This window comes from Coptis chinensis, chromosome 9, assembly GCF_015680905.1.
Source record: "Coptis chinensis isolate HL-2020 chromosome 9, ASM1568090v1, whole genome shotgun sequence".
Classification (NCBI taxonomy): Eukaryota; Viridiplantae; Streptophyta; class Magnoliopsida; order Ranunculales; family Ranunculaceae; genus Coptis; species Coptis chinensis.
This window is the reverse complement of record NC_141464.1, coordinates 19,704,652-19,713,957: the sequence shown is the minus strand read 5'-3', so window position 1 is coordinate 19,713,957 and position 9,306 is coordinate 19,704,652. Positions and strand designations below refer to the sequence as shown.

Genomic DNA, 9,306 nt, shown 5'->3' with positions numbered 1-9,306 from the left:
ACTTTTGACTTTGACTGTTGACTTTGACCGTTGACCGTTGACTGTGAAATGTTGACTTTTTTCCAGTTTTTCTCATATTTAAGAATATGGACAAATATAGTAATAAAATATTGTCGAAAATTATATAACGTTGTTTGTCATTATCTAATTAAGATTTGACGTGAGTAGTGTGTAAAACATATATATATATATATATATATATATATATATATATATATATTGGGCTTTGATTGTGTCGTTGACTGTTTAATTGTGTTACGTTTTTATATATTAAATTGTATGGACAAATCAAATGCTAAAATGCTATGGAAGCTTGTATAAATTTGGTTGTCAGTATCTAGGAAAGATTTGACGTTGATGCTGTGTATATTTTGACATGTGACGAGATAGAAACTTTAGGAGATATAATATTCCTAAAACGCTATAAAAATGTATGCGATACGTTTGAAACAATTGTGACACTATGTAATATGTGGGATATATATATTGAATGCAATAGTTTTGGAGACATAGATTTATATAAACACTCTATTATTATATATGTGAGATGCTACTATGAGAGGTAGTATAGTATTGGTGAATATTTTCCCACGGGATTGTAGCGTAGTGCAATAATATATTGGCACGTGAAAGAATAAAAGTTGTTTTATGAGATATAATTGAGATATTTATAAATATTGTGGCTTAGTGCGATAATGTATTTGACCTGCACGTGATGTAGCGGAATGATTATGAGTCATAAATGTATAACACTTGAATAAATTACGTAATGAAAATCCTAGAACCTGACTACCACAACTCATGTGATTTGCCCTGTGTGGGCGTATGTGATATGATTGGCCCTTTTGGCGTTTCAGTGAATCTGAATGGCCTTCGGGCGTAAGTAATGTGATTGGCCCTTCTGGCGTTTCAGTGAATCTGAATGGCCCTTTTGGCGCAGCCGAATAGTGACTTGATTATTCCGTTCGCAAAATAGAACGAGACGCGCAATATTTTATGCCGAATAGTGGCAGTACTTACATAATTGCTTTCGTGTGAGGGTTACCTGGTGTGCGGCATCCCGCTCAGGGTAGTTACGCACGAAGTGGTTCATTATGTAAGGGGAGGCATGTGGATGTACATGTTCGGCGTTGGAAAGCGATTGTGGTAGCCAGAGAAACTAGGTAAGACATAGATATGACGTGATTTTAGGGACACACAAAGAAAGCCTTAAATAATATAATTATGGTAATATGTTGGTTAATGATATATCTTTAGCTAGATTATTGTATATGTTTGGCTGGTTATAGTTTAGTTAGAACCTAAGGCGCCTCGTGGAGGAACTAAATGCCTTTTTATTATGCGTATGGTTTGTTGTGTGGTTAGTGGGAAGTTAAGGCGCCTCAGTGGAGGAACTACCTGCCAAAATTATTGTACTTAAGGATGTTGTATTAGTCGTTGAAAATTAAGGCGCCTCGGTGGAAGAACTAACTGCCTTATGGATTGCGTATATATTTGTATACGAATATGTTGTATTTTAGGGCTACTCACACCAGCATTTTTATAATGCTGACCCGATTTGCATGTTTGCTTATCGGGTGTGTTCATTAAATGAACATAGTTGATAAGTCTTGACAGGTTTAGTGTGGAAGAAGATTGGTTGCTGCTCGTGATTTGCGTTAGCGTCGCATTTCAAGATAGGATTTGTTTTCCTTTGAGGTGATATAGATTTTCAATTAAGATAATGTTATTTGCATTTTCATTTGTTAATTTTTGTAATGAAGATGACTTTTGTTAATTTGAAATTTTTATTGGTCTTTAAATTATCCGCATGTTTAAAACTGTTTATGGGTTTTTGGAAGTGGAGAGTGCGTCATACCTCGGAGATCGAAGAGTCGGGAACAAATAATGTTTTTCCGAATTCTGTCGAAATTCGGGGTGTGACACGATGGGACATATACTAGAAATAAATGTTATGCGAAAAATTATGAACAACTATCACTACTACAGAAAAGCTCATATACTCTGTTATATACAATGGTAAAAAGCCTTTAACCACAGTTTTAGAACCGTGGTAACAGCTACCGTGACTAATAATCCTAATAAAACTGTGGTATTAAACTCCTAGTATTTACCACGATTTTTGTTAAAACCGTAACATTATAATATCCAAAACCGTGGCTCATAATTTTACGAACTACTATATTCAACTCATATTGTGGGAAATAGTGCTTACAATTACCATGGTTTAGAAAGAAACGTGGTTTACATTGTCTCTTTATACCTCCATTTTTCTAAAACCGTGGTTAATAAGTTTTTCTGAAAATAAATATATAAATCCCCGATGGATTGATTTTTCAACATATTAACAACATGCAAAACTGCAAAATGATTTTCAAACAGCCTGTCCATCACAAATAGCTGTGTCATACAGCATTCCACACTAAATTTAAAAAACATATTGCAACTACAAAAAAAAAATAGACATCCAACAAGCGACAATGCATTGCTAATTACTATTTTGATTCAATAAAGAATAAAGAAAGAACCATTCAAATCTACTTGTTCCATCTAAAACATTAATCAATAGAGTAATATACTTGTTTCATCTATACATCAAAAGACTTTGACAACACCTAGATCCTTTGTGTGAAGCCTTATAATACCTTGTGATCGAGCGCTCAACTTGCAACAATATGCAAATGGTCAGATAAAGCCCCAAACCTTAACTGGAAGCGGTCCAAACAGTGCTAAGACACCATGGCCGGCTTGAACCTAAGAATTTCAAGTCAAACAACTAGTTTCAAGTAGAGTTTAAGAAAATCATGGTCAACGCCTTATAGAAAGGTCCATTTCTTAATAACAATAAGCGTAATTCATTGCAATGAGTGATAGTAACACTAAAACTCATAACCTTTTGTGCAATTGAATAAATTGTAAAAGAGTAACCACTTACCTGTCCTTAAGAATCCATTTCCCAAGCATAAGGGAGAAACACTTGAAGCCAAGCCACTGTTCATATATCTAGACTTGACATTTCTGTATCATAGCCAAAGCCTCGACACAGTCCTACCAGGTACATGAAACTATATTATACATAGCAACAATGATAATTTCATCAAACCAATCCTATCTACATGTATTGGCAAGAAATTTATAAGGGGACAAAGGAAAACATATCAACCTTAGAAAACTTAAATAGTACTATCATTGTTTCAGCACCAAACACCAGTTCATAAGTTAAAGTATATAGTTCAACCGAACAAGAGAACTCCCTTAGAATATATAACAGACTACCTAACTCCAATTTCAGCAAAGCAACATTTAATATTAAGCATTCAAATACTCAAATAACATGAATAAAATTAAGTAAAGGAACTAAACTCTAATTGTATCAAATTCTTTGACTTCATTTCACATAGCAACTTTTTAAGTTTCTATCTATTGCAAAATTAGGTCACACACACATGATGATGAGAATATGAATTTTAAGATGAATAATGCAGGCCTGTGGATATAGCTTCAGAATCGGGCATATTTGGAGAGTTGAACATTTGCAGACTCACATTGTTCACCCTTGCCATTTCTAAACATTACCCTAGCTGTGGCAACTGAATTTCGGCGTGCACCACTAGACTACATTATTATCTCAACAACGTGTCAACGTAGCCTGAAGTAGTGTAGTGATGAGTATCTCAAAGTTGTTGATGTGGTTCACCATAAATTGTTTGGAGCTTAAATGATTTGGGAGTTTAGGAAAAGGAAGGTAGTTTCACTAGGTTAGGACAAGTTGTTGTTTACTAGTTATGAAGAACATTGAAAGAAAAGTTTAAGCGGTTTTAATGATTGAAGAACATAAACTTGAAAGCAATGAAATGAAATGATTGATTGAAGAAAGAACAAACAAAGAAAGATGATAGATTGAATGAAATATAAAAGCAAATAACAAGATTGAAATAAAGAACAATAATGTAAAATGACTTGAATGTAAAAAGACTAGAAATTAAATCCTACATGACACTAGATTAAGTTTAGGTGCATTCTCTCTCCCTAACTTTTAGTTTATATATCCCTACTTTATGCCAATGACTGATTTGTCCTTCTCCATTACATTTGAGACACCTCACCCTATACTTTATGGTTTTGCTTTTGCTTTTTGATGAAGATAGGTTTTGGAGAATGTCATATTTTGTGTTAAGGACGACCTCCATCTCTGGTCTTATGAGTTGAGGGCTTTGACTTTTAACTTTTTCAACACTTTTTCATAGCAGTTTCTGATCTTCATAATAAGCGTGATTAAGACTTCTTTTGGTGCTAAGACGCATCTTTTATGATAAGAATTTCTCTCACTACAAGAAAATGAACTTTTGCCCACGGATTCTCGATATTTTTTGCCACGGTTATGAACCCTTGCTACTTTGCCCACGATTTTTTAATGTGGGAAATAGTTTTCACCTCGCAGGCATACTTAAATACTTTACCCATGGTTTACGGTTTACCTTTTACTTGGGCTTATCGGTTCGGGTTCGGATTTTCCATAACCCGACCCAAACCGATCCATTGACAGCCCTAGGTTTACCTTTTACTTGGGCCGTGGGTGCCAGCTACGAGAGAAACCGTCAGGTACGCTTTTTCTGCCGTAGATTCGTTTCAACGTTTTTTTACCGTGGGCGTAGGGCTCATAAAATTGGGTATATAGACGACTGTTGCTTCCCCTATCAGTTGTTTTTCACTTTACAAAACACTACTCGTCAATTAGTTTCGCCCCCCACAATTTTCTCCTTCCCCACCACCGCTTAGCTTCGCCCCCACAATTAGCCACTTACCCTTTTTTTTCCCCTCTTTCTCTTCAAGCACCAATTTTTTAGGGTTTTATTTGACAATTTTTTTCAATTTTAATTTTCTTAGGATTATAACCTTTGTTTCTATTCACTACTCAAGACCCGTTCTTCTTCCTTCAAATTCGAATCGTTACTGACCAAAACTCAGGTCAGTTTAGTGTAGTTTCTTCAAGGGTTTTCGTATTCATTTACTTTACTCTTTTTCTTAAAGATTATAGCTATGCCTTTCCAGTTTTCTCGGGTTTATTGTGTTAATTACTGTGTTTCCTTATGTGTATAACAGACAATTAGTAAAGTAAGGTTGGTGTTTCGGTGTTTGAATAGCTAACTGAATTTGTCACTGTTGGGTTTTAAGCCTATGTATAAATCTGTAGATTTGGGTAAGTTGGGTTTCACGTACTGAAAATTTATTTGTTTGTATAAGGTCTAATTGTTGATAATAATGTCTAAGAAAATTTATTTGTTTGTAGAGACGTGGATTTTGTTGGAAGAATTGGAGCTGCCACTGCTCTTAAAGTGCCTGCAACTGGTGTACATTGTACTTTTGCTCCTTGTGTTGTTGTAAGTTTGTTATGAACCACTCTCTTATTTTTGGTGTGGAATCTTGTGTATAGTGGTTGGTGCATAAGTTCTGTTTTTTGGATTTTTTTTGAGTTCCAAGTCCCATGAAGTTAAATGCATCAACCACTACCATATAGGACTTGCATTTAAATGAATTATGAATACCTGCTGGTGTTTATGTGTGCCTTAGACAAATCGTATAATACTACATTTATTAAATTACTCCATATATCTAGTTTTCTTTTTAGAAAAAAAGATCTAGAAGCTGAGCGTAAAATTTAAATGTTGGAGTGCCACTGAGTGTATTGAACGTTTTTATGCTTATCTCCTTTGTTTTTCAGATCATGTAGTTGTGTTATTGTCTCCATGATTACGAGTCACATTGTATGTTCTGAGCGAGTGCGGTATTAGATAACTAGTTTGGAATGTTGAAAGGGAAGTCAACCATCAAGATTAGTATTTTGATTTGGGCAATTGATGAACAAAGAATAGGAGTTTCGTCAGGAAAAAAAACATATAGATTTGAAGTTTGTTTGTTGAAATTTTTGGTAGAAGGATAGAACATCAAGTAGATTCAAGACTTTAGCAAGTTTAAGGTTATAAATTCGGGAGTTGAGGCTCTAGACAATTATTGTGAAGGGCTCATACTGGTGAGAAGAATGCTTTGGTAAAAGGTGGATCAGTAAAATTCTATTAAAATAATATATTATACTTGCATGTGAAATATTAATATAAAGATATACATTTGCAAGATGGATAATTTGATTTCGTTTTTTTTTCACGGGGTAGTTTGCTTCTTTAGAACATATGTTAAACATAAAGAACTGACAGCCTGAGAAAGCATGAGACAATCTTTATCAACTATTGTTTCTTGTGTCAGTCAGATGTGGAGTTAGTAAACAATGTCTTTTAATTTGCATGTTCCTTTTTCATTTTTGTATATCTTCACTTTCTAGTTTAAGTTGAGCTTAACCTGGGTGATGTTTCTCCCTACTTTTAGAAGACGTCCATTATTCTTTGCTGGCAATTGTCCTAGAGTGTTTCCATTCACAATATTAACTATCAGTACAAGTAGCAAACCATTACAAAGATGTACTATAACCTATGATTCACGGATATGGCTAAATTGCCATTGCACCGTGTCGATTGGGTACGACACAGATATGGCTAAGATACACATTCACTCTGTAAACTGCTTGGTTTTACTTTTAAAAACTACCCAAAAGTAAAAAGATAAAAAATATAGAGTTGGGTGATTATTGGAAGCATTGTTGCAAGAAGCGAAAGCTATGGGAGGAAGCAGTGTTTGCTTTCTAGTTGAGTTGGTAATGACTAATCTTATATCCATAAATAGATGAAATCCATTCCGACGCATTTTTACTTTGAGATTTGGAATGGCTGGAGGTAACCTTAATAGTAACTTGTATTACATAAACAAGTTGTAAACGTACTGTAAACAATTTAGTAATTTACTGACCAAGTAAATGCTATAAATTGTTTCATTAATTTGCTTCTTTAAAAGACTGCAGTTACTTGAAATTCTGTAGTCTTGTATAATGTGCTAGTAAGAGCTATCCTTGTCAATTTAGGGTTGACAGAGTCTTTATTTCTTTCTCACAGAGACGAATATCCTGAATGTGAATAGGCCTCGCTTAAGCAGCTCTATCAGGCCAAGGTTTTCAATGCGTACCCTTTTTTGTTAATCTTTTCCTTTCTAGATATTCAACTTGGACTTTTGTCTATTGAATCATTATGTTTATATTATTAAATGTAAATAATTTTAGGAAATTGGAACATCCAGATGTAGCCAGTTCATGGTTTGTATGATCTTTGTTAGATCATATTCTACTAGTGGACACCAAAATTAAATGATGGAGCTTGTTGATTATGTTGCAGGCCGGGAACAAATGTTTGGTTAATAGACGTATCTATGAAGCTGCTAAGGGGATATATGAGCAAAAACTTCCAGAAATTCTAAATCATTTAAAAAGATATGGGAGTGTGAATACTCAAGGGTCTAAATGGTTCATTTCGATCCCATCCTTGCTTTAATAGAAATGTAAGTCTGTTCTTAACCATTTACAACAAGGACTGCAGTTGTTAGTTCGTTAAGTATTTTAAATGTGATTGAATTTCTGGCTACCTTCCATTCCTTTTTATGAACTGGAGAATATGATGGAGTGTTTCTTTTCCTCACTTTATAAATCATGTTAATTTCTGCAGAAAATGTTACATACGCCACTAGGACAGTTCATTCTACAGCCAGATGAGAATGAAGTCATCTCTCCCTCCGGGAAGTGCCCATTATGAGCTGGACAAAGCTTAGGACGACTAGCTCCTGAAGAAGACATCGCCAAGTTCATAAAAAGTGATTGATGTTTAGAATTATATATATATTTTATATTACTTGTATGTCTCTGTTTACAAAACTAGAAATTGGGCTCTAGACACTTTCTTTAGTGTGTTTTTTTTCTAGAGAAAGACCAATATTATCTTTTGATTCTACTCCAATTTTAGCAACACGTTACTTTTTGGGTGTATTAACTGTTTTAAAAAAAAATTATTTCTCCTTTTTACCCTTTTATTTGTAACTACCAATTTCTTTCACAAATAAATAATACTAAAATCTAATGTGCCTAGGTTGTAGGTGTGTGTGTGTCAATCGAGGCCATTCATCAGGCAAGGGTGCGTGTGTATTATTTCAAGATGTACAAGGGTGCGTGTGTATTATTTCAAGATGTACTGCAATCAAATAATACAATTGTCTTATAAAAAAAACCATTTGTTTTTTTTACAATTTCACAATTTGAATTACATCAAATAAAACTTAAACATGTTATTCAAAATTATCAGACGCATTTTAAATTGTTAAAGCTGTATTGAAATTAGTTGTAATCAATATATATTTTTTCCGTTTTTGAAGTTGATGTTTTCCACATTGTTTTGGTCTCTCCAGAAATTCATCTCACTTTTAATTGGAATTTTGTAGATTTCGAATGAATTTTAGTTATTTTGATTAACCCATTACTCTTTTGGTAACTGATTTAGTTCGTAGTTAGTTTTTTGTTGGTAGTTGGCTTCTTTAGTTGGGACTAATAAAAAAGGTCAAAATTGTAAAAGTCAGTCTGAAATTTGAGACAGATGTCAAATTTCAGTTTTTATGGAGGAAAAACAAAAAAAAAAAAAATTGCTATTTCCTCTAAACTTAAGAAATTTGCGTATGTGTACATATACCCAATTTTCTAGTTTACAAAAGTGTTTATATAGTACACATGACGTGATGCAGAGAGATAATTAATTCAATCCTTGGCTTTGTGAAGCTCTCTTTTACATATTTTTTGGGTTAATTAGGATGAATAAAAATGGTGAATTTGAGGTGTAGGATGGTTATGGACCTTTGCTAGGTGATTGGTGGTTCATTGTGGATTACAGGTGACTCAAAAATGAATATTTGTTTTTTTTTTAAAAAGAAAATAACTCTGCCACGGTCCAAAGCCGTAGTAAAAACATTTCTATTCCCACACTCGGTAGCTTTACCCACGGTCTTATATCTTATATTCCACACATTAAAACTGTAGGAAAAATTGCGACGGTCGAAAACCGTGGAAAAAGGTCTTTTCCCATGAACCGTGGGATAAAACCTATTTTCTTGTACCTTGAAAAAGGCAATAAAAGCTATGAGTTGTCTTTTCATTAAGCGTAAGAAGGGCAGTAATGTAATAATGTAAGAGTAATAAAACGCACATTTGGGATCTGATCACCACCCCCAGATAACATCTTACTTGTCCTCAAGCAAGGATGAGAGAAAAAACTAAGATCACAAATGAGTGATTTATTATAAGTTATACTAATCTCGTTTCGCGGAGCGTGATTGCATTGATCAAATGCAACAAGGCCTTAAACCACTAAGAATTCCCTAGTGGAT

The 9,306-nt window shown here is 34.0% G+C and overlaps 1 long non-coding RNA gene across 3 annotated transcripts; it reads left to right on the top strand.

Annotated features, from left to right (window-relative positions):
• The first annotated feature begins 4,591 nt into the window (after window positions 1-4,591).
• Window positions 4,592-7,921, top strand: LOC147475140 (uncharacterized). 3 transcript variants are annotated; one of them, XR_015208721.1, is made up of 6 exons: window positions 4,592-4,968; window positions 5,104-5,200; window positions 5,291-5,381; window positions 7,002-7,056; window positions 7,278-7,440; window positions 7,605-7,921. It is a non-coding gene; the product is annotated as an uncharacterized LOC147475140 (long non-coding RNA). The 3 variants fall into 3 exon arrangements; XR_015208723.1 differs by having other exon boundaries at window positions 4,704-4,972; XR_015208722.1 differs by lacking the exon at window positions 5,104-5,200 and having other exon boundaries at window positions 4,632-4,968.
• The last annotated feature ends 1,385 nt before the right edge of the window (window positions 7,922-9,306 follow it).